The sequence below is a fragment of the Argiope bruennichi genome, chromosome 7, assembly GCF_947563725.1.
Source record: "Argiope bruennichi chromosome 7, qqArgBrue1.1, whole genome shotgun sequence".
Classification (NCBI taxonomy): Eukaryota; Metazoa; Arthropoda; class Arachnida; order Araneae; family Araneidae; genus Argiope; species Argiope bruennichi.
In genome coordinates, this window is record NC_079157.1 from 89,501,986 (window position 1) to 89,527,139 (window position 25,154).

Below are 25,154 nucleotides of genomic sequence, written 5' to 3' on the forward strand. Positions count from 1 at the left end.
AAGAATTCACACTTATTTTGATATTAATTATTTTAACTTAACTTTTTACAGATTAAATTTAGGTGCTAATTTTTTACGATTGGTTAACTGCTTACTTATGAATAGAATTCAGGATAAATTTGGGACAATATGTTTTCAATTCATATCGATTAATCTGGTCTTTGAAACCTAGGACGCATTTGTAAAGAATTACTTTTACTTTGAAGATCTCACGAACCAATATAAAATTCTATCCCATCTGCATGTTCTGTCCCCATTCGCAGCTAACTCCAGATCATGTTTTTGACTGCCAGGCCATTATCGGTTCCCTCTTTCAACTTGGAGCACCCCCAATCGAAATCCTCCATAGCCATCGGGCTCCAGAACTTGCAGATCTTGTCACCAAGGCTTTTGGAGGACTCTTAATCTTTTGCACTAGCCACTGTATGCATAGACAGACAACAACAACAACACTTTTATTTATTATTAAAAATTAAATTTAGTTAATATTTTTATTATGAACTTATTACGTATAATAAGAATTCGTGATAAGTATAGGGCATTTATTTTCCGCAAGGTATCCGGTCACCTTGAATTACATTTTGAATCAGGTGATTGCCTCACTAAAAAAAATCCTATTGCATCATCTGTTCTCGAAGGTTAAGATCTTAGCACTTTCCAGTGGTGATTTAAGGAAAATTCCATTCTTTTATCTCTTTCGTACCTCAAGCGAATCGATTTTTCAATTCTTCTTCACCGAAAACATCCATTTGCTTTTGGTCAGGGTCACAGCCATAGCGATGCAATGCGAACTGATGGACTAATTATAGTCATTTTGGATGATTACCCCGTGTTTGTGCAATGTTAATAGGGTAATAGGTTTACGCCCTGGAGAGCTGTAATAGTTAACAGGATCGAAGGAAGGTGTCACACGAACTGGAGCGTGTCTCGCTGTTTGATGGAGCGTTCATTTTGCAGGAAGAACAAACATGTAACACTGTCATTTGCTTTAATTAAATGATGCTAAGAGGATTTTGTATGTGTTGTGTTTCGCTCATCTAATTTTCGTTTTCGTTTATCTTTATTTCTTTTTCTCTGATGGGTACATAAATGGTATTGATGGTTTTTGTTTCTTAAAATAATAGGGAAAATATAGGATTGCATTTTCAATTAAAATAAGGCATGTCATTTGGTATACAGATATGAATAGTTTGTATAATGGATTTCATATTCTATACTTGCCATATGAAAGATTTGCCAGCTGGAAGGCCAAAGTAGATTCCTTTACATCTGACAACAAAAATTGTTGATGTTAGACACAGTCAAAATTAGGGTGTGAAAATTTTTTTTCAGCCTCTTAACATCTAAGATATTGCTGCTGCCAAAAAATTTAAATACAAAATTTATTCGTCTTAATAAGGCGCTCATTTGGTTGATTGGATTTATTTTTCTATCTTCAGTATTAAGAAAATTATAGAGAAGTGAAAATTTCAACCTCCCCACCACCCTTCCACCCCCTTTTTAGTTAGATGGGCCATTTATGAACTCATCTGAGATTTTTACATTTCTAATAACATATCCCGAGCCAGTCAAACAAAGTTACTCTAGTTATGCTGTTCGTGTTTATATATATAAACATATATCACATATGTATATATAAAAGCGTATATGTAAATATAAACTTTTGAAGGAAGGGTGGTTTTGTGTTCTAGGGATCACGACTGATGAAGAACTGAAGAAATTTTCCCGAAGTCTTGTCATGAAAACTATTGCATTAGGTAGCCTTCCTATAGGAATCTATCTAAAAAAAATTATGGCGAAAAATAAAATTTGTTAAAAAAAATGGATTAAACAAGTGTAAAAATTACTTATTGACTCAAAGTAAATATGTTTTTCATAACTAAATCTCTTATTATCGACACCAAATTATTGCATTGTGACTTGTTTCTGGCCGCATATTTTTGACTCGATGCTAGACTTGCATAAAGAACCCGGACTTTCAGTGCGCTAGCGAAACTGGTAAGGTTTCTTCTCTCGCTGCTAACAAAGCCGTAGAATTTTTAAAAATACCTCTTCAAAGCCCCCATGAGTTGCTGAAAGCTTCTCGAGTTCTATTATAATTCTTCTGATGCAGTCATTTTATAGAAACTCATTATTTTCCTATTTCAAAGAAAATTAGAAAAGAAAAGAAAGAAAAATAAGAAAGAAAGTACGAAAAAATGCCAAAAGGTGTGATGGTTTAACGGAAAAGTACCAAAGCAAACAAACATAATTGAGAATTAAAGGATAAAAAGTAATATAATTCTATGCAGTGCTTATTGCATTTCATCTCCCTTCTCTTGGATCGGATATCCACTAAGTACACGAGGACTCTCCAATTTTATAACTCTGCAACGTTTCTAGTTACCAAAACATTGACATTAATACTGTTCAGAATCTGTAATATAGCTTTCCTATCAAGCTAGTGCCAATATTAGAAAGAGATTTGCTTTATAATGAATGCCTGGTTAATGACTTTTGACCTTTGCGACCATTTAACAGCAAAAATGAGGGTTCTGGAAATATACAAGAATTTTGGCTCTATCTCTATTAATATAAGAGATCTGGAAGTTCTTCAGCAAAATTCCAAATTTGGGCAATTATAAAAGGCAAAACGTTCATACGAGGTAGGTTTAATTCTCCCTGTATTAATGTTGATCACATTGCGAGTGCTTCATTGTAACGCCAAATGTTACTTGTGCTTTCATTTAATTAGCGATTTGTTATTTGCTTGTGCGTTATTAATTTCCATAAGTGCTGCTCATTTTGTTTTTGATATTTGTGCTTTGTGGAATAAAATGTCGTTTCCCTTTATTGAACTTTAGACTTTTATGATGCATTTACCTAAAGATTTCTTTAATATTTTCTCGAAATAGAAAGCATTCGTTGTATAGTAAAAAGAAATTAATTATGGTGATGATTTTTGTTAACCGTGCGTGCCTCATTTTGTTCATTGCTGAAATATTTGGATGATAAATGAAATTCCTGCGATATAATGTGTTGTTATTATATAATAAGTTTCTTTTAAAACAAAGTTAATATGGCCAAACTAGAGTTTACATAATTCCCGGCCAAATAATAGTGAACTTAGGGTATATTTAAGAGAAAGAGGGCAGAACTGCGTCTTACAAAATGCATATACTCTTCGAATAACTATTGCCCTTGAAGAATTAATTGTATTCATTCAAAATCTACATCGCAGATTTATTAATAAAAGGATGGGATCTTGAAAAGATTATTTGGAAGTGCTCAAAAAATTAATTGGCATTGTCTTCGATAGTGCTACGCTTGTAAACCGATGTCCCGAAGCATGCCACTTACTATTTGCGCATTTTCTCTATCAGACGAAAAAATTTGCAGTTTGATTTACGGTTCACTTCTTTGCTTCTTTCTTTAAAACATATAAATGTAATGTATGTTTATTCAAACAAAAGTAAGATTTTTGATCAAGAAAATTCAAATAGTTGGTTCTTAATGTAGTTCCGTGAAGGTGGGCCGGAGGGAGACTGTTATAGAAATTGATTCGAATTCTGCATTTTTTTTTTTTTTTTTTAGAAAAATCACCTGACATTATTGTATCCTATCAAATTGATTGAAAAAAAGTAAAATGTTATTCTATTTCAGCCAAATGATATCTTTGCGGATATAGAGAATTAATAATTCGATATGCTTATCAAGAGATATCGTTGTTTATCGGCTTAAATTGAATTGACAGATGCCCCCCCCCACACTTTTCTCTCTCTCTCTCTCTTTCTTCTTTTTCTTTCCTTGTCGTTCGAATTTTTCCACTTTTTGTGCCCCATACGGGTGGTCACGTCGCATTCCATTTATTTAATTTTTTTCTCTTCCTCTGCTTGTGTCGGTTGTGCTGAAGATTTATGTCCGATTCATGATCGATCATCTGTAACTGTAACCGAACTCCTTTTGGTGACTCTGTAATCCGGGTCAGAAGGTCGGAACCCGCTGTCGGTGGTCCCGCTTCCAGTTTCGTTAAGGGTGTTCATTTCCGTTTGGCAATTAAAATTCGTATTATGCGTTTAAGCATTTTTTTTCTAAAATTAATTTTTTAATGTTCTACATCGATATTGCGAATATCGTATTTTGTGAGAATGTCCTCACTTACATGCATCTTACAAAGAATGCGTTTTTTTCCCCACTTTATATTTTAAAAAGTAGCGTAATGAAGAGAGGTGGTGGCTATATAGGGGTTAGGCCATCTAGCGGGCACTGCGAAGACAATATTTTTGGGTGTTATATGTATGTGTTAAGGTGTTCATTGCATGTTTTGAATTGTCGTGTTATATGCATATTGTGGTGGGATGAATATCATTATGATCCATGCAGTGGAAGCAAGAGGATGTATTTTTCTGGAACATTTCTTTAATGATAACATTTCACACAAAACATGAAAGACAAGACATTGACGCAGAAGGCTGCAGGCGGCCTGGTGGTAAGGCCTCGGCTTTTGAGCCGTAGGGTTTCAGGTTCGAGACCCGATTCCACCGAAGAACCGTCGTGTAAGGGGGTCTGTTGCACGTTAAATCCGTCATGCCAAACGTCCTCCCGCTGGTGTGGTGTGCAAAGAGGGGTGCCAGCTCAGATGTCGTTTTCGTCATCTGACCACGGTTCAAAATTACGGGGTCCGTCCCAAAATAGCCCTAGTGCTGCTTTACAACGGGGCGTTAATATAATCAAAACTAAAACTAAAGACATTGACGCATGCACCTTTAACTAAACAGAATCTCATCTCATTAGCATAACAATCGTAATGCACTGTGGAATGCTTACCTCATCAGGCATCGCCAATCTATATCCAAAAGAGAAGATAGAGTAATGCGATTGCTACAATATGAATGCACAGATCGACTATTCTGACGGATTCAGTCGGCAATTTGAGATGGATCCAGAATTTCATATGTGAAAACTGTGTACTAAATATTATTCTTGCACATTTTGTAATATTGTGGTCACTTGCATTGCACAAGTAGTATACTGTAATGTCCTGATCTAGACTGATCAAATAACGAAGCAGAATTTCCAGACAATTCTTTATTTTACAGCCCTATATATACAAAGAACAACTTGTTCTAATCTTGGTTAAATAAATAGTTATTTACACCTGTAGTAGAAGACACAACAGTCGAAGTCGAAGGTTTATCTTGAAACTCAGTTCTTCATCTCGTCAACACACCTTTCCAGGGGTAGTTTCGCAAACTCCGAACTCGTGGGCGTAGTCCTACAGTTCCTGCAATTCGTTTCTTCTCTCCTCTCTCTCTCTCTCAAAAAAAAAAAAATCTCCGCGCTTTATTTCGGCGACGATCTCCGCCTCTTAATTTCCATTGGCCATTTGAGCTCTCCTTCGGCCAATCGGGGTTCAGCCATATGCTCTCTCAGCGGCGCCAGGGGATCGTGGGAAGGTCCTTTCACAAAGAGAAACATCTAGCATCCAGATGTTCGGACACCCCTTTCTCTTTGAAGGTACTGCCAATACCTCTGGGACGAGGAATTCCATATGTGGTCTCTCACTGTAGTCTCTAATGTACAGATGCGAGACCACCCAGGTGAAAAGATCCACCAACTGGCTATCTCGAGGAGTTTAGTAAGTAACAGCGACGACACAATGAATCAGTACGACACAATATCTTATCAGTACTGGGAAACGGGGAATGTTACAATACCTATCGCACAATATTGTGCCGTAGGCTTCAATATTATACAATGTTGCGAATATTGATTAATATCATACAGTATTACCCAATATATTTCTGCTATTACGATGGAACTAAGAGACAAACGTGATAGTAATCTATAAATTTGTTGCAAATCACACTTATCAAATTTCATGTGTCTAGCTCAAAGCATTTTTGAGTTAGACACAGACAGATAATATAGTTCCAAAAATAGGTTTCCCGGACTAAAGAGATCTAAAGCATGGAGATTCGCCAAAATCTCGAGTTTGAATGTTTTGACGGTTACAATACTTTCTCTTTATAACTTCGTTTACGAGAGAGTAAAAAGATATTTAAAAACTTGTTTTTATCAATGTGTTTAAAAGTAGAGAATATTTTTTAATCAAAAATTCGGAGGTGGAAACAGAATCATAGAAGTGAAAAACTCTGGAACCATTTCAGTAAATATTAGATTTTCGATAAAAATTTTTAATAAATGTCTTAACAGACATAAAAATAATTCGCTTTAAAAAATTGCATATTGTTATTATTTTACTTTTAAAATATTATTTTATGAAATGTTATAAAAAAATCTACATTTACAGCTCTGAAAACAATGCTATGCGACGAATATCATAAAGAAAAAAAATATTTTTTTTTATTGTTATTTTATGAGTGTTATAAAAAATACGCATTTACAGCTCTGAAAACAATATTGTGCAATGAATGTCATAAGAAATAAAACTTTTTTTATTATTATTTTATGAGTGTTATAAAAAATAAGCATTTACAGCTCTGAAAATAATACTATGCAATAAATATCATAAGAGAAAAAAAATTATTTCTATTATTTTATGAATGTTATAAAAAAATCCACATTTACAGCTCTGAAAACAATACTATGCGACGAATATCATAAGAGAAAAAAACCTTTTTTATTGTTATTTTATGAGTGTTATAAAAAATACACATTTACAGCTCTGAAAACAATGCTATGTGACAAATATCATAAGAAAAAAAAACTTTTTTATTGTTATTTTATGAAATGTTATAAAAAATACGCATTTACAGCTCTGAAAACAATATTGTGCAATGAATGTCATAAGAAATAAAACTTTTTTTATTATTATTTTATGAGTGTTATAAAAAATACGCATTTACAGCTCTGAAAATAATACTATGCAATAAATATCATAAGAGAAAAAAATTATTTCTATTATTTTATGAATGTTATAAAAAAATCCACATTTACAGCTCTGAAAACAATACTATGCGACGAATATCATAAGAAAAAAACCCTTTTTTATTGTTATTTTATGAGTGTTATAAAAAATACGCATTTACAGCTCTGAAAACAATGCTATGCGACAAATATCATAAGAAAAAAAACCTTTTTTATTGTTATTTTATGAGTGTTATAAAAAATAGGCATTTACAGCTCTGAAAATAATACTATGCCATAAATATCATAAGAGAAAAAAATTCTTTCTATTATTTTATGAATGTTATAAAAAAATCCGCATTTATAGCTCTGAGAATAGTACAATACAATGAATATTATAAGAAAGAAAACTTAAATATTCATTGAAAATTCAATTCATTTATAAATGCTATTAAAAATCCGTATTTACTTATCGCATTTCTATCGGCAACTCACTATTTCTGCGTTTTCTGTTTGCTCTGCAGATTTTCAATAAAATTTACTTTCAGCATTTAAGCACTCTAAAAAAATTTTCATTTTTGAAAACTATTATTAATTTTTATTTTCTTACTTTTAGTTAGAGGATTAAAAGATTAAAATACAGAGGATGTTGCAAACCCAAATGTTGCTATAAATACTGTATGCTTATAGTTGAATAGGGGCCCCCCTAGGAGCAAGGGGATGAAAAAGGAAGGGAGAATTATTGAGTTACAAGAATAAGCATATCCTTGGCTTAAGCAGAGTGTACATTGAGAGGCGCGACTTCCTCTTCGGTCGTTGAGAAATTCTCACGCCTTACCCGTGTTGACACACATCGTCATGGATATTTCCTGTGAGCCACACGCTGACATTCTCGCCAATATCATCCGTTGTCTAGTTCAAAAAGAAATGGTGTTTTTTTTAAATACTAACTAGCCGATTTCAATGACCAGCTGCTCGCAAATTAAAGGGTGTCCCAAAATGAACGCAAGATTTGAATTTGCCACCATTCATACAGTGTTTACAACCATATTAAAAAGTATAATTCGACTGATGGTCTTAATTAGTTTAGGGTTAATAAAAATGGAGCGTTACACAATAGAGTAACGTGTTAATGCAAGATTTGATTGCTACATTTTTTATTGAATTACAAAGTATATAGGATAGTGTTATGTATGGATTGACACTTAGGGCTAAGGACTTCCACGGCTTTGCCTGCACATGCGCACTCTTTTGTCGAAATTTTTCCATGACCATTTTGCATAAATGTGGCTGAATTTCGTTGATGTAATGTTGAATATTCTCATTCAATGCACGCTTGCTTGTGAGTGTGTTGGCATAGCCTTTGACTTCAAATGATAATGATGTCGTGTCCGCGTTACCACGGAAAGGGGGTGCAATAGCTTCTGAGGGTAAGGACCCCTGAGCACGCGAGAGCAGAAGTCTGACTTCTAGCTCATATGAAGATGACACCCACGCACACATTCGGTTGCACAACCCCTTTTTACATGTGGGCACATTCACACACCTCACAGATGAAGAACAACCATGCCCGAATCGGGATTCGAACCCGGGACGCCCAGATCACGGGGAAGACGCGCTCCCCTGAGCCAGGACGCCGGCTTTGATTTCAAATAATCCTATAAAAAGAAATCCTGTGATGTTGAATCACACGATCCAGGGGATCAATTCTTAAATTTTCAAACTGTAGACGCCAGACTTTCATTATTTTCGAAATATTGTTAATAATGAAAACGCATTGTTCTATCGTATAACGCTGGATTTTTTATAACCCTAAACAATCAGCTGTCAAATGTTTCCTTTTTAAAAAAATGCAATTGCCAACACTTTACTGCATGATTAGTGGCAAATTCAAATCGTGCGTTAATTTTGGGACATCGTTTATATTATTAATAACATTAAATTAGAACTGCCAACGAGCTTAGATGATCTATGTCTTTTCACGCCAAATGAAAGGTTGAAATCTATTTAATGTGCCGCTTCACATCGCCTAGGATGCCAACAATGTCATCTAAGTCAAAAATCACGATGGGTGACTAAGTCTATTGCTACAATTTGCACACATGTGTATTCTCAGAACCTCACTCTCTTTTTACATTGTTTTGGTTGCCTTCTTCTTTTCCTAAGTGATCCTTAAGAAAAAAAAGTAATATATCTTCAAGTCTCATTTGTTGCTGTAAGTGGCCTTCCTCGTTGCCAATTTACTAAGAGAAATAAAATAAATCGGCGAACTGCTGGATGCGTCACTCTTCGCTCAAGTGGGTGGCAACTTTATGAAAGGACGGTGGGGGGTACCCCCCACCGAATGCCGGATCGTGAGAACTTTCCGATTGACGAGATCTTAACAGCATCTTCAAGCGATCCGTAAGGAAGAGGGTGGAATGGCGTCTATCAGAAATAAGAATTAATCTTCCTTTGAGTTGTTCTCTGAAATTTAGAATACACCAGACAAGAAATTTATTTGTTTTGCTGGATGAGAGTTCACTTTTTCTTTAATTCATCAGACAATAGTGCTTAAAATGGCTGTGAGTTTGTGCCTAGAGATGAAAATTCTTAGAACTGATTTAATTGTATGGCTAATTTGCTGACACATTTGATTCTTGGCAATTGTTTGCTGGAAATATGTCTATTATTACATTAGAAGAAATTTAGTATTGAACAATTGCTTAATAACTCGTTGATTGAATCTCGACTTCTGTTAGTTGAAATGATGATCTCAGGAGAAAAAATAGCGCACTGATGTCGTCAATGCCTGTCTTTAGTAGCACCGCGATGATAGTACATTTCTCTTTTTTTAGTTTCTGTGTACGAATTACTCAAAGAGAAAGTATAGTAATCGTCAAAAAAATTTGAACTTGAGATTTTGATGAATCTTTACTCCAGAGTCTTTACTCTTTTTGCAGAGTTCCCTAAATCCAAAAAACATATGTTTAAAATTATGTTTGTTTTTAGTTTTGTCTGTGACAGCAATAATCAGAGACGATAACCTTCAGCTAGATAGATGAAATTTGGAATGTGTTTTTTACACCAGATGTAGATGTCTGTCAATTTTTTAGCAAAATCCATTGACAGGAAGTTTGTCTGTCCGTCTATTCATGTGCCTAATGAGCATGTTAATTACAAAGCGATAACTAGATTGCTATCCATGTGCCTAGTGAGCATGATAATTACAAAGCGATAAGAACTAGATTGCTATTCATGTGCCCAGTGAGCATGATAATTACTAAACGATAAGAACTAGATTGCTATCCATGTGCCTAGTGAGCATGATAATTACAAAGCGATAAGAACTGGATTGCTATCCATGTGCCTAGTGAGCATGATAATTACTAAACGATAAGAACTTGATTCCTATCCATGTGCCCAGTAAGCATGATAATTACTAAACGATAAGAACTAAATTGCTATCCATGTGCCTAGTGAGCATGATAATTACAAAGCGATAAGAACTAGATTGCTATCCATGTGCACAGTGAGCATGATAATTACTAAACGATAAGAACTAGATTGCTATCCATGTGCACAGTGAGCATGATAATTACTAAACGATAAGAACTTGATTGCTATCCATGTGCACAGTGAGCATGATAATTACTAAACGATAAGAGCTTGATTGCTATCCATGTGCCCAGTGAGCATGATAATTACAAAGTGATAAGAACTTGATTGCTATCCATGTGCCCAGTGAGCATGATAATTACAAAGCGATAAGAACTAGATTGCTATCCATGTGTCTAGTGAGCATGATAATTACAAAGCGATAAGAACTTTTGTAATTAAACATGCTCACTAGTGAGCATGTTTAATTACAAAACGATAAGAACTTGATTGCTATTCATGTGCCTAGTGAGCATGATAATTACAAAGCTATGAAAACTAGATTGCTATCCATGTGCCTAGTGAGCATGATAATTACAAAACGATAAGAATTAGATTGATAAAATATGTTAAACAATTTCAACATTTAAATTTTAAATCTGTATATAATTTCGAAGCAAACTTGATAAAGATTTGATTATCTGTCGAAATGTAGAAGAAAATTGCTTGAAAATGTATGTAATTAATATCATTAAAAAGATAATAATTTAGATTTTAATATTTATCAAAGTCATTTTTGTCTGGTAATATTTCCGGAAATTGAAGACGCCAAAATTTTGCTTGGTTTTTAATTAATTAGAATTTTAAAAACAAACTGCACTGTGAGCGCATTCCTGTCCATTTAAGTATAACTGTGCCAAATTTGAACGCTAGGTCCAATCATCTGATCTGTGGATCCCAACACACACTCAGATTCGCTTTCATTATTGTAAAGCTGCAATGAAATAAACCAGAACTCGCCGAAAATCGAATACTACCCGGGAATTAAGGTTTCAGAACCTCTTGGGATCTTTTCATACAGTTGTGCCAAAGACAGTTTTCCGGAAATTGCAGTTGTACATCATTTTCTCCTTTGTTTTCCCACTTCGCGAGTAGGCGCTTGTACCAGCAGCGTGCAAGCTTGCCATTGACAACGATGCAATGATGGGTCTTGACTTCCTCTTCACGTCAGTTGTGAGTGCTCTTTTATTTTCATTGTTTTAGGTCCATCAGTCGGTCCATTTGATGTCAGTGGAACTAATTTATGGTCTTTCGACAAGGAAATATGAACATAGATCTCAGAGTCCACGTGTACATCGAAAAGATGATAACGCAATAGACACTGCAAATCATTTTTAAAATGGTATTAATTGTTTAAAAATAGTTTAAATAAAGTTTAAGAATCAATTTCCGTTCATTTACAATTTACTTTAATCATTTTGTTCCAACTTGATAGTGGATTTTGATTTTTAATAGGATAATTGCACTTATTATTATTTCTTAACTTTTTATACCTGTCATTTATTATGTTTATTGTCGTAATGATTGACTTGAATTAAAATTGCCTTAGACAAAGTGGCGATTTTTTAGCGCCAGTCCGAGACACTGATTTGAAGGAAGTATAGGAAATATTGACAAAAAAGTAATAAAACAGCTACTTACTTAATTTAAAAAATCAGAATGAAAGAAACAGAAAAATATCGCTATAGAAAATATTTTTGCCATTGCTTTTACTATTTTTTTCTTATATTTGATTCAATCACATTGATGATATTTTAGGGTCTCGTTTTTACTGTCACGTATACGTAAGTATGTGGTGAAGAGCTTATAAGCCAGTTAACAGCTACGAAACACGGCCAATTGCTTTTGTATTGTGATCTTATTACTCGACTGCAAACCGCAAGGTCGCAGGTTCTGTCCTCGCTCATATCATTCCGCTACATTGGTGACCCGGACGTGATATGAACACGCAACCTTCTGATAAGGAGTCAACAATACCACCAGCCATATCGTTCGTCTCACCTCCGACTCACTGGAGGGAGAGTACTATGGTGAAGAGCTTATAAGCCAGTTAACAGCTACGAAACACGGCCAGTTGCTTTTGTTTTGTGGTCTTGTTACTCGGCTGCGAACCACAAGGACCCAGGTTCTGCCCTCGTTCATATCAATGCGCTACAAGTATAGCTATAGTAATGTATAATATTAATTTTTTAAAAAATTCGAACTCGAGATTTTGACGAATCTCTACGTTTTAGACCTCCTTGAATTCGAAAAACACATTTTTGTTAAAATGTCCGTCTGTCTATGACAAAGATTACTCAAAAACGCTTTGAATTAGACGTTTGAAATTTGGTATACGATCTTTACACCAGATTTGTAGACTTAGAGTAAAATCGGTGCGGAGGAGGTCCGGCTGTTCGAATGTGATAGTTACAAAATGAAGAGAGCTAGATAGATAAAATTTGGTACACGAATTTATCATCTGTAGTGCAGACACCTGTCAGATTCTAAGCCAAATCTAGTCACGAGTTGACTGTCTGTCGGTTTATACTTTCAGAAATATGCTAACGCGATTGTTCAAAAATGTAATGACTTAAATATATCAAATTTGGTATGGAATTTTGTGACACCAAGTGCAATTTTGTGTGAAATTTTTGTTTTAATCAATTGTGCAAAACGCGTCTAAAAAACAACTTCCGGTTTTTGGGTATTATGAAGAGCATGTCAGGGATTAATCGCCAAATAACTCGCCAAGGATGGCACGATAGATTCAGTAAAAATGCTAAATTCACGCCAAAGGTTAATATTTCGTATCTATTGTACGCCAATTCTTTGCAAAACCTTCTCTGGTATGGTTAGACCAGTCCCGCTTGTTTCTTTCCTTATGAGTAGTTATTTTCACTTAATTCGATAGTGATAATCTTTCATTTCGCACATGTTTAGCAGTACGTGACCTTAATTGTCGAGATTTATTTGTGGCATTTTCAGTGTTATTCCATTTTGTGCATTTGTATGTTATATAAGAAGCATGCACTTTAGCCACTTATAGTCAGATGTCGCTTAAACTGCTTTGAAAATTTTGTATTTAAACATTAAAAATGCCTTAAAAATTATTTGGATTTGTTTTATTTGTTTGTCACTTTATTTATAAAATTATTTTAATTTTTTATGCCCAAGATACTGAAACTTTCTTGAATATAATGTTTTTTATTTATTTTTCTTAATATTTGTAACTTAAAAAACCGTTTATGTAAATTAAATTGAAATGAATAAATTATCTAATTTTGGAAGTACTTTTGAGCACCTACAGAGCTAAATCCGGCCCTGCCTAAGGGAAAAACCTATTTGATACGTGTGATTTGGTTCTTTAATTTTCTGTACATATCAGCCTTGGCAATCTCTAGGAAGATGAAAATCGAGCCAATCTTCCAGCCTCGGAAGGGTTTCAATTTCACCTCTCTGCAATTTTCATAAAACAAAGCAAAAAATACCGTCAGTGGCGTTTACTCTGGCGATATCTTTCCTTTCCATCATCTGGAAATCAGAGAGCGTATACCTTCTCTTTTTATCTTTTCAAGAGAAAAAAAAAAATGCCAACCGTTTGAACTTAGTCGATCATTGGCGAAAAGGTCTCCAATTTCTGGTGCCAAACCGGTTCTCAACAGGATGAAGAGCAAAAAAGAGGGAGCGAGAGAGAGAGTTAAAAAAAAATGGTGAACTAGGAGGGGGAAACTACCGCACAAACCCTTTAATTTATTTCTCATAAACCATCAGCCTTATAGTAAAAGTAACTCTTTCCTTCCTTTTGGGTCGTGCAAAAGCAGGTTCATTTTGTAGCGAATTCCAGAGGATTGCCCGAACGAGGCCTCATTTTGCCAAGGTGTAGTTGCGAAAGCCCTCCTGGGTCTTGTCCGTAACAGATATAGGAGCGATCTTTTGAATTTGAAAAAAGAAAGAAGGCCTTTCCTCTGTTAAAAATGAATTGCCATACTGCTGGCCTTCGTTTTTACGAATTGTTTGTTTATGTTATGCATTTTTATGAGAAGTCATGGCTGCCAAAAGAACTGTTAAGTTTCAATATGTTTTAAGATCTTACTTCTTTTCTGGGTCTTGTCCGTAATAGATATAGGAGCGATCTTTTGAATTTGAAGAAAGAAAGAAGGCCTTTCCTCTGTTAAAAATGAGTTGTCATACTGCAGGCCTTCGTTTTTACGAATTGTTTGTGTTTATGTTATGCATTTGAGAAGTCATGGCTGCCAAGAGAACTGTTAAGTTTCAATATGTTTTAAGATCTTACTTCTTTTCTGGGTCTTGTCCGTAATAGATATAGGAGCGATCTTTTGAATTTGAAGAAAGAAAGAAGGCCTTTCCTCTGTTAAAAATGAATTGCCATACTGCTGGCCTTCGTTTTTACGAATTGTTTGTTTATGTTATGCATTTTTATGAGAAGTCATGGCTGCCAAAAGAACTGTTAAGTTTCAATATGTTTTAAGATCTTACTTCTTTTCTGGGTCTTGTCCATAATAGATATAGGAGCGATCTTTTGAATTTGAAGAAAGAAAGAAGGCCTTTCCTCTGTTAAAAATGAGTTGTCATACTGCAGGCCTTCGTTTTTACGAATTGTTTGTTTATGTTATGCATTTTTATGAGAAGTCATGGCTGCCAAAAGAACTGTTAAGTTTCAATATGTTTTAAGATCTTACTTCTTTTCTGGGTCTTGTCCGTAATAGATATAGGAGCGATCTTTTGAATTTGAAGAAAGAAAGAAGGCCTTTCCTCTGTTAAAAATGAATTGCCATACTGCTGGCCTTCGTTTTTACGAATTGTTTGTTTATGTTATGCATTTTTATGAGAAGTCATGGCTGCCAAAAGAACTGTTAAGTTTCAATATGTTTTAAGATCTTACTTCTTTTCTGGGTCTTGTCCATAATAGATATAGGAGCGATCTTTTGAATTTGAAGAAAGAAAGAAGGCCTTTCCTCTGTTAAAAATGAGTTGTCATACTGCTGGCCTTCGTTTTTACGAATTGTTTGTTTATGTTATGCATTTTTATGAGAAGTCATGGCTGCCAAAAGAACTGTTAAGTTTCAATATGTTTTAAGATCTTACTTCTTTTCTGGGTCTTGTCCATAATAGATAAAGGAGCGATCTTTTGAATTTGAAGAAAGAAAGAAGGCCTTTCCTCTGTTAAAAATGAGTTGTCATACTGCAGGCCTTCGTTTTTACGAATTGTTTGTTTATGTTATGCATTTTTATGAGAAGTCATGGCTGCCAAAAGAACTGTTTTAAGTTTCAATATGTTTTAAGATCTTACTTCTTTTCTGGGTCTTGTCCATAATAGATATAGGAGCGATCTTTTGAATTTGAAGAAAGAAAGAAGGCTTTTGCTCTGTTAAAAATGAGTTGTCATACTGCAGGCCTTCGTTTTTACGAATTGTTTGTTTATGTTATGCATTTTTATGAGAAGTCATGGCTGCCAAAAGAACTGTTAAGTTTCAATATGTTTTAAGATCTTACTTCTTTTCTGGGTCTTGTCCATAATAGATATAGGAGCGATCTTTTGAATTTGAAGAAAGAAAGAAGGCCTTTCCTCTGTTAAAAATGAGTTGTCATACTGCAGGCCTTCGTTTTTACGAATTGTTTGTTTATGTTTTACATTTTTATGAGAAGTCATGGCTGCCAAAAGAACTGTTAGATTTCAATATGTTTTATGATCTTAATTCTTTTGTACATTTAAACACTTCTTTTTAAAAAAAATTAATTTATTTTTTGTTTGTAAGGATGGAACATTCTAATAAAGGGATGGACAGACTTTTCGAGGTACGGGCTTCTTCTAATTTTTGCAAGGTGTTGTGGTCCGCCTAGTGGCGTAGGTGTGGTGAGCTGTAAAAAAAGGTCTGTAGCATTTATTATAACTTAATAATAAATACGGAATATGTACGTAACTACATAACTACAAACATAATTATAATAGCAAGATACAAACATGATAATAATAATAGCCACAAATATAATAATATCAAAGGATGCATTTAATATCAAGCTATTCAAAATACTCTAAAAGATAGATCATTTTCATTTAAAGTTAGTTCTAGTAGTTATAGTTAGTAGAAGACTTAGTCTGCATAATATCGGCCTATCTTGAGTATCTCGGTATATAATTACTAACTGCTAATCTTGCACTGGATTCTAAACGATCATCTGTGAAATGGAACAGTATGTTGTCTCATTGTTGAAAATGCAGATTCACACATGTAGGTGGAGCGTAAGAACGATGTTAAATGATATGCAACTTTTTTTTAAAAATTAGGATACTTTACTTCGTCCATTAGATTCCAAAAGTTATTCTTAGATTCAGAACTATGTTTTTTTAAAATTATGTCATTTTGAAGGAGAAAAACTTCGTTTTCCTCAAGGGATGAAGAGAATATACAATTTATATTTTCAGTTAATTTTCCCACATCAACATTGCCAAATGGGTAATACATGAATTTATCTATTGGTTTCTTTTAGTATGCATGTCTTAGGTCTTAGTAAAAGCTTTCATTCCAAAATGTCTTGGTAATTAGTCCACCGGTCGAACGCGATCGACTTAATGCCCACCTTTGTTCTAATAGATTATCCACTCACTTCCTGATGCATTAAGAGTTCTGAAATTTTATACTTTTATTTGTTCTTCTTGTTTTTCAGTATTTTCAGAAATACGTTATTACTCAATCGATTCATTGTGGCTAATTTGGATTTCATACAAGAGGTACATTTGGCGGTGAATTTAAACAAAACTTGATTGGGATTTCTTTTTAACACTTTTATTAATATTATATTAAAACCTAAAATCAAAAAAATGATAAAGAGAAAGTTCCGAAAGGGTGTTCCAAATTAGATTTGATTTTGCCATTATTCGTACAATAAAGTGTTGGCAATCCTATTAAAAAACATTTGACAGCTAATAGTTTAGGGTTAGTAAAAATCGAACGTTACGCGATGGAACAACATGGTTTCATTGTTGAAGAATATTTCAAAAATGATGAAAGTGTGGCGGCCACAGTTCGGAAATTTGAGAATAGGCCGCTTATATCGTGTTATTCAACACCATTGGATTTCTTTTTTTATGCGATTGTTTGAAGTCAAAACTCTGTGCTAACTAGCCCAGAAGCAAGCGTGCATTTAAGGAAGAAATTCATCGCTGTACCAAAGATATTGTTACGAAATTTCTCGGGTTCGTTTGGATAGTGGGAGTTATGTGGTGTGGAGAACACTCAATCAGCAGGCGGCAGTAGAAAATGAAACAACGACGTTTATTTACACGAAGACACACAGGACAGCACAAAGACAACTATATACAGCACAGAACACGATTATCTTCAGCCGAGACGTGCAGCATACAACAGACTCTACTGCAATCAGTAGCGCACAGCTTAGTTCAACACTAGCTTCACTCCGTCGGTGCTCCGCTTATCTCTGGAAGACTAGTTCTTTACCGACTTCACTGGTCCACGACGACTCGGCAGCTGCAGGCTGCTCCTTTTATAGGTCTCAAGAGGCGGGGATAGGAGCCTCTCAACCAATCCGTAACTCGGTTCCTACTGGATGGATCGGGAAAATGCTCAATGTTTCGGGTATAATCTATTTTGGCGCCAAAGTCGCCAAGTTTGTCGCCAAGCTCTGGGACCTCCTATGGAACCAACTATGCTGGGAAGCAGTATCACAGGTTCGTAACAATATTCAGCCACAATTATGCGAAAATGTTTATGTAAAATTTAAGAGTGCGCATGTGGCAGCAAAGCCGTGGAGGCCATTTCCCCTATGTGTTATTCCGTACATAATCCTATCCTTTGTACTTTACCATTTAATAAAAATATAAAAATTTTAAGAAAAAAAGCTGCGTTTTTTATTTAAATCAAATCTTGTGTTAACACGTTGTTATGCATGTATCGCTCCATTCTTTTCTAACCCTAAACCATCAGCTGTCAAATGGCTTTTTTTAATAGGTTGGTGCAAAAGCAGGTAAATTCAAATCTTGCTTTCATTTTGAGACATCTTTTATAAACTCACTGAAAAAAGAAAATTTTTTTGAATGATCGTTTGAATATTAAATGTAAAGCCTAAGATTTTTTTTAAATAAAAAAAAGCACGCCAATGAATATGTTAGAGTTCTAAACATTGATAAATTTTTTATTAAAATTGCGGTTGTGATTGAAATTCCTATTTATTCCGAATATTTTTCACTCATCTATAATTTTCATAATTTTGTTTTTGACACATTCAGCTTTTCGATAAAGAAATTATATATTTTAAAGCATTACAAATAAAAACGTGTTTTTAAAAACTCTTGTATATTTATTATTCATTCAGTCGTGACAAAGGGAAAGTTCAATGTAATTCCGAGGAAAGCAAGAAAAGTAAAAGAAATTGATAGGGTGTTTATGATTCTTCACGAGTTCAGTAGCCACTTAGTTGGCGCCACACTTTTTTGTTATTTTTCTTTTTAAAATGGATTGTTCCCTCTAGTTTATACCTAGAATTTATTTGAAATAGAGTCTTCATGTTTAAAGATTATTCAAATCGATTTTTTATTCATCCATACATTTTAATTAAAATGAATACTTAAAAAATATTACTAGTTTATTTAAAAAAATATTTTTATGTTATCCTGTAAAGGGACGAGTTTTATAATTTATAATTTTATTTAAAGGTAAATGAAAAGTTATTAAATTATTTTCTAAGTTAAACATTTCACAAGACAAAACAAACACGAAAATACACGACACTCACTTGGAATACAATTTAATAATGACCCCCATGAAGGATCATGGGAAATATATCTTTATGTTAATAAATTACGCCATCTGTTATATTAAAAGAGAAGGTAGTAGAACTTATATAACCGCTACAGTCCTTTTTCTAATATTGGCTTTATTAAGTTCTTATTTTGTTTTTCTCTTTCCCTTCACAAAAGAATCAAAGAGTAGGGTCATAAAACTTTTTGCTAAATATGGGAAAACCTAATTGAAAACCTAAGAAGCCCTACCCTGCATGAGAAGGCTGGGCATCACGTTCTTCAAATGCTTTAAAACTTGACCTTTGCACTTTCCGATGCATAAACAAGAAACTTTTATGTTCATTGTCTTGAAGGACTTGATGAAGCCATCATACATCCGATTCCGAATTTTAATACCAAGCTATAAAATGAGATGTCATGCCTTTCGAAAATTGGCATTTTATTAAACCAGTTTATATGTGTCCGAATTACGCCATTTTTTTTAAATTTAAATTGTAATTTCCAAATGCTAATTAGGGGATAAGAAGTATTTGACTTTTAATAATAATAAAATTTATAAATTATTATTGAATCTATGAGATTGAGATTGGTTAGTGTGAAAATGACCAGTTTTTATTTTTCAATCGTGGACAATCACTAGCTAGAGTAATGTATGAAGAAATGTAAGTTGTTGCTTTGAACAAAATATAAATTATAAATAAATACATGAAAATTCCAAAATAAGTAAATAAAATATAATTTCTAAAATTGTATAAAAGGAAGTTAAAACTGATAAATTTTTATTATTAATTTGCTTTTATTATCATTATTCTTACATTTGATTTTTATTAAGATGACAATTTACACTTTTAAAAGGAAGTGTATGCGTTTTTGAATTTTTCAAATAAATCAATCGCACTTAAAGCCGTGAAATTTGTCAAACAAATTATCGTTATAAGAAGGATTCAATACACTTCGAAGACCGAATTTTAAAATGTAATGTAGAAAAATATTTACTTAATATTTTGTGGGTTTTTTTAACACTTTTCTCGAATATATTTATCTTTTGTATCGTTCTTAATGATTGTGGGGGAGGGCATTATTTTTGCACCATCGAAAAGAAACGAACAATTGTTGTTCTGTTGAATTTTGAAGAATTCTGAAGAAATTTGTAAAAAATAATGCCTTTTCCCGAAAAATTTTAAGAATTATAACTAAAGTTCATGCATTGTGCCATTCTAATTGAATTAGCTATTCCAAATTTTTCAAATGATTATTTGAACATTTATCTTTTGTTTAAAACAAAAACAATCAAAATGCCTTTATTTATCGCTTTGTAATTAACTGTTTTTTCCTGGCGAGTTCAAAACGTTTCTTCCCTGTTCCACTGGAAGAAGTTTTATTTCATCTGATTTAGCAAGAACACAAATAGGAAATTAAAATTCTCTTATAATTTTCGTATAATTTAGATTTTATTGATATTATTGTATAGAAAGTCTAATTTCATTTAAGTCTTTTTCAACGCGACTTTTTTTTTTCTCCGATTTTTATCGTCTGCAGTTCGTTTACCAGTGATATCATTGCCACAAAGGTAAATAAACGTAAAAAATTAATATAATTTTTTGTATTTCATTTTTGTATTTTTATTTTATGTCATTGTTGTTTTGATTATGTTGACATTCTTCACATCATGTGTCAGACGGTTTAGATTCTGCGAATAGCAGATGTTCAGCAGGAGAATTCTTCATAAGATATTATTTTATAATTAACTCTTGTTATTTTTTAAAAAATAAAATGATCTGTTTGTTGTTTAAAAAAAACAACTAGGGAAATTCGGCTATTTTTTTCCCCCCAAGGCGCGATTTGTAGTCAAAAATTGGGATTGTCGTTACATCTGTTCATATTGAACTTTGCCGCAATGTGTAATAAATACATTGAGTAATTTGACTCCAGCATGAGGGAGCGCCCGCCCACTATGTGATATTTTCTGCGACGACAAATTTTGAATGCCTGTGATCACGAACAATGAGATTGAGCTTTACGTATTTGAATTGGGTGAAATTTGTTTTGACTGGTTACTCACTTGACTGATTTGCTTGTGATGTGGTATGGCACGATTAATTTACATTTGGAAACTATTAAAAAAGTTATAGAACACGTTGAATGTAGTAATATGTAAAAGCAAGATCATGGCGCATATGCTCGAGGCGCACCCGCTAATACTAACCTTCTAATACTGGTAATTCAAACTTATAATTTAAAACACTTTAATCGCACCGGGTCATTTAATTTCTCCCTCCTCCCTTGTCCCTCGGTCGTCACGCCTCCATAAGTAAAGTTTAACCATTCTCTCTATAAACATTTCGCTATTGAAAACAATTAACTACATTTAGCCATAATGCATTAAGGTATTTGATGATTGCCGCAACCATGCATATCCATTTATGGCTTTTATCTTAAGGCTGTTGATACGTTCAAGCTGAAGTGAAAGTTGTATTTTCAGCTATTTAAATCGCATTGGTTAAATAAAAAAAAAAAAATGAAAAAAAGAACTTTGAGGGCATGTGTGTTTACTTATTTGCTCAACCCATTTCTCTCAATTTGTGGACCATCAAATCATGAAAACCAAACAGGAGAAAGAGACACAACATCATGAAGCCAGATTCCAAACTGGTTTCTGTCTCATCTAGCAAAAAAAAAGAGGAACTTCGACCCAAATGCACTTTGGCCCATAGAAGGAAAAGCGATTTGGATGAAAGAAGGGTGGGGAGGAAGGATCTCTCCTCTTCCAGTTCGAAATCGAACCCCCTCGGGGAACATTCTTCAGTTCAGTCCTTCCCCCCCCCCCCTCCCTTTTCGAAAGTGCTGACTGACAGACGATAGCTAAAAAATGGAGGGGGGGGGGAGAGCAGAGTTCGAAACTGTTCAGCTCACCGGTTTGTTTAGGAATTCTCGTATGATATGTTTATATTTTTCAAATCTTTATGGTACTTGGAGTCAGTTACAAACTCATTAGCCACGCTTGGGGGTGCTCAATTCGAGGTCTGGTAAATGTCTAGAGGTATAATGTATCTGATAGCATGTGGATATTTTAATGTCGAATGACGTGTAATCTGTTTCAGTTAACATCATTTTCTGTGAAACTGCTTGCTCATCTACTTTGAACATGATACTTATGGTTGGTTATACATCATGCGTTGATGCAATGGAAATACAATTTTTTTTTTAAAGTATGAATCATATATCGTAAAACCTAATTTATGTCTAATTCATCTTCTGGTTTAATCATTATAACTGTTTATGAGTCATTAAAAATTCATGAATGTCCGTGACCTTTGATTGAGGGCATGAGGAAGTTATAATTGAAATTCTTACTTTTCAGCTGATCTGAAATAGCGCGATATGAATAAAAGGCATTGTGGCTATGAATGTATGATCCACACCCCCTCTATACGACTGGGGCGGTTTTAACAAAATTTTGTACACTTTTTTTAAGGCAAGAGAAAAGAATGTCATCGTTCTTTTCAATGCACTAAGGTTTAATACATAGGTTCCCAAAGGGGTCCATAGGAGACCACACGGGGGTCCTCGTAGACGTGAAAAGAAAACATGGGTTCACAAGTTGTAAGTGGGGTCCACGAAAAATTTTCTGGTTTTCATAATAAAGAACAAAAATTGTGGCTTGGATTTAACTATCAACGTAGGTAGGTAGCATCATTCACTAGGTAGGTACTCAGAAATATTCGAGACTCGGTTCAAACACAGAATTAAATAGAACAATAGATAATAGTATAAGTGTGCACCAAAGACTTCCAAAGTGCCGCCCGTGCGCCCGCTCGTCCAGGATGCTTGTTTAGACCTGCAAAGGGATGAAATGCGATGAATTGCGCTGTGCTACTTTTTTGAAACTGAAAATGTGCTACTTTTTTTTACTTCTTAACACCCCCAATTTAGGGTGATATTTTTTAAGAGTTTTGAGAATACAGTAGAAATGTAGCAGCAGGGGGTCTACCGAAAATAGTAAAACTTTGAAAGTGGTCCACGAGAAAAAAAAATTGGGAACCTCTAGTTTAACAGTATATCCAATTAAATAAAAATTTATTGACTTTTTGCCATTTTTCGTCGGTAAATTCGAAGCAAATTATCTTAAAAGAAATAATTTAATAGCATCTTAAAACTCAAAATTTTGACTTTTCCAAGTGATGCGAAAATCCTTTTTTGTTGAAATTTTTCTTTGAAATTTTAATGCAGATTATTTTGAAATAAGATATCCATATAACTAATTCAGACCATATCTTATCATTTTTTTTTAAATTTCCGTTTTATATCATTTGTAAATTTTCATGATTTAAATTAATTCTTTAATGATGTCTAAATTAACTGAAAGAAGAACTGAGTTAGCCTTCATTTTCAAGCGATTATAAGTGGCCATTATGTAATATAATGAAGGGATTGTTTATGTTATAATAATTTATATAAAATTAACTTTTACATTAAAAATATTATGCATAAAATTCCGAGCAATACCGGGTATATAAGCTAGATTACTTTCATTCTCGGATTCTTAAATCCTCCGCGCTTTTGCGCATGCGTGCGAATGCGTTTATTTCGTCCTAAAAAGAGTGATAAAAACGTTGAAAAGAGGAAATATGTACATTTAGCTATAAGGTGAACTCTGATTTTTTTTTCTTTTTCGCTGAATTAGGAGGCGTAATAACCGTTCAACCTAAAGCCGCGGTCCAACGACCGGATGATCTTCACAGATGTGGTCATAAAACTGTCCCCCTTCCTTCGTGGTGCCACCCCCGCCTGTGGCAGCGGACCCACGACCAGAGAAATCTTCAGACGGCACGCGTTCCCCTTTCGACCGCTCAAAACCCTCAGTTTCTTTGACTCACTTCCCCCCCCCCCATAGCCCAAACAAATTTTCTGGTTCTTTGATGTTTATCCATCTACCGACATTTTGCGGGAAACTACAGGCGTACCGCGGGCGACGGGGGAGTGTGGTCCCCTAGTGGGTTGGATGTCAGATTTATGACCAAATCCGTGAGGTCGCAGGTCGTTGGACCGCCGCTTAATGTTACCACCCCTTAACGAAGTGCAAGCGCCGAAAAGGTTCTAGTCTCGGGATCATGAAACGAACAATATATGTAATTCTTTTAATTGTTGTAATAAGGTATTATACTGTTTTAATATTACCAATGATATTTGCAAAAGGCTTATTTAATAAGCTTTAATATTAAATTGCTATCACTAAAAGAAACTGATTTATATAAATGTTTGCATCACGATGTCAGATTTAACGTGCACTAGACCCACTTACACGATGGATCGTTAATGGTATTTCGTTTCGAATCTGTTGCGTTCCGAAGCCGAGACTTTACCACTACGCCACCGCTGCTCAATAGACTAAATCAAATACGATTTCGATTAAATAAGAAGACATCAAGTGAATTGATTAATTCAAAGTAATGACGCATTGCAGAAATGAATAGATTTGTTTATTTTCTTTCATATCTGAGAACTGAATGTTTTGCATCATATATTAAAATACGAGTCAATGGAAATTAGAATGGGAAAGTAAGTTATTTCATAATTTTTTTTTTGTCTGATTTCCTAATATTTATACATAGAGAAAAGTGAGTGTAATTTGGTACTTGCATTTTAAATTCGGGGCAATTAAAATGATAGATAAGGCCAAGATAGAGAAAATTCTAATCTATCTTGAATAATTCAAACTATTTGGTCATTTGTGTTGTTATGACACACGCCCACATTGTTGAGTGCTATCTTCGTGTCCTCAAACTGTATATAATTGTTAAAATTACATTGTAGGGGAAATTATTGCCAATTTTGAATTCTAGAAAATGGCTGAATTATGGACTACGCGGCATGCTTTAAACCCATAACTGGTTTTTATAAAGTAGGCGATACCTTTCGTTTTAAGAATGTGCTGTTGTACTGATTTAAATAAGAATTGTGTAATTTTGTGTCATGTATAATTTTTGTATACATGAATTATACCATCTTTGAATGATTTAATTTCAACTTAACCCTTTGCTGTCCGAAAAATAATACGATGCTTAATTATACATATGCGAGTATAAGGATAGTCTGCTAGTATACAGTTTTTATAACAATCATTATC

General features: G+C 34.0%; 1 protein-coding gene across 2 annotated transcripts in view; it reads left to right on the top strand.

The window, feature by feature from the left end:
* Positions 1 to 25,154, top strand: part of LOC129976322 (mucin-2-like) — a 156,153-nt gene that overhangs the window by 47,433 nt on the left and 83,566 nt on the right. Inside the window, exon 1 of one of the 2 annotated variants that reach the window (XM_056089827.1) lies at positions 24,572 to 24,586. The exons of the other annotated variant lie outside the window; for it this stretch is intronic. The gene's annotated coding sequence lies outside the window, so the exon portion shown is untranslated. Of the gene's footprint in view, positions 1 to 24,571; positions 24,587 to 25,154 lie in introns of those variants that run through there. 2 annotated transcript variants of the gene reach the window in all.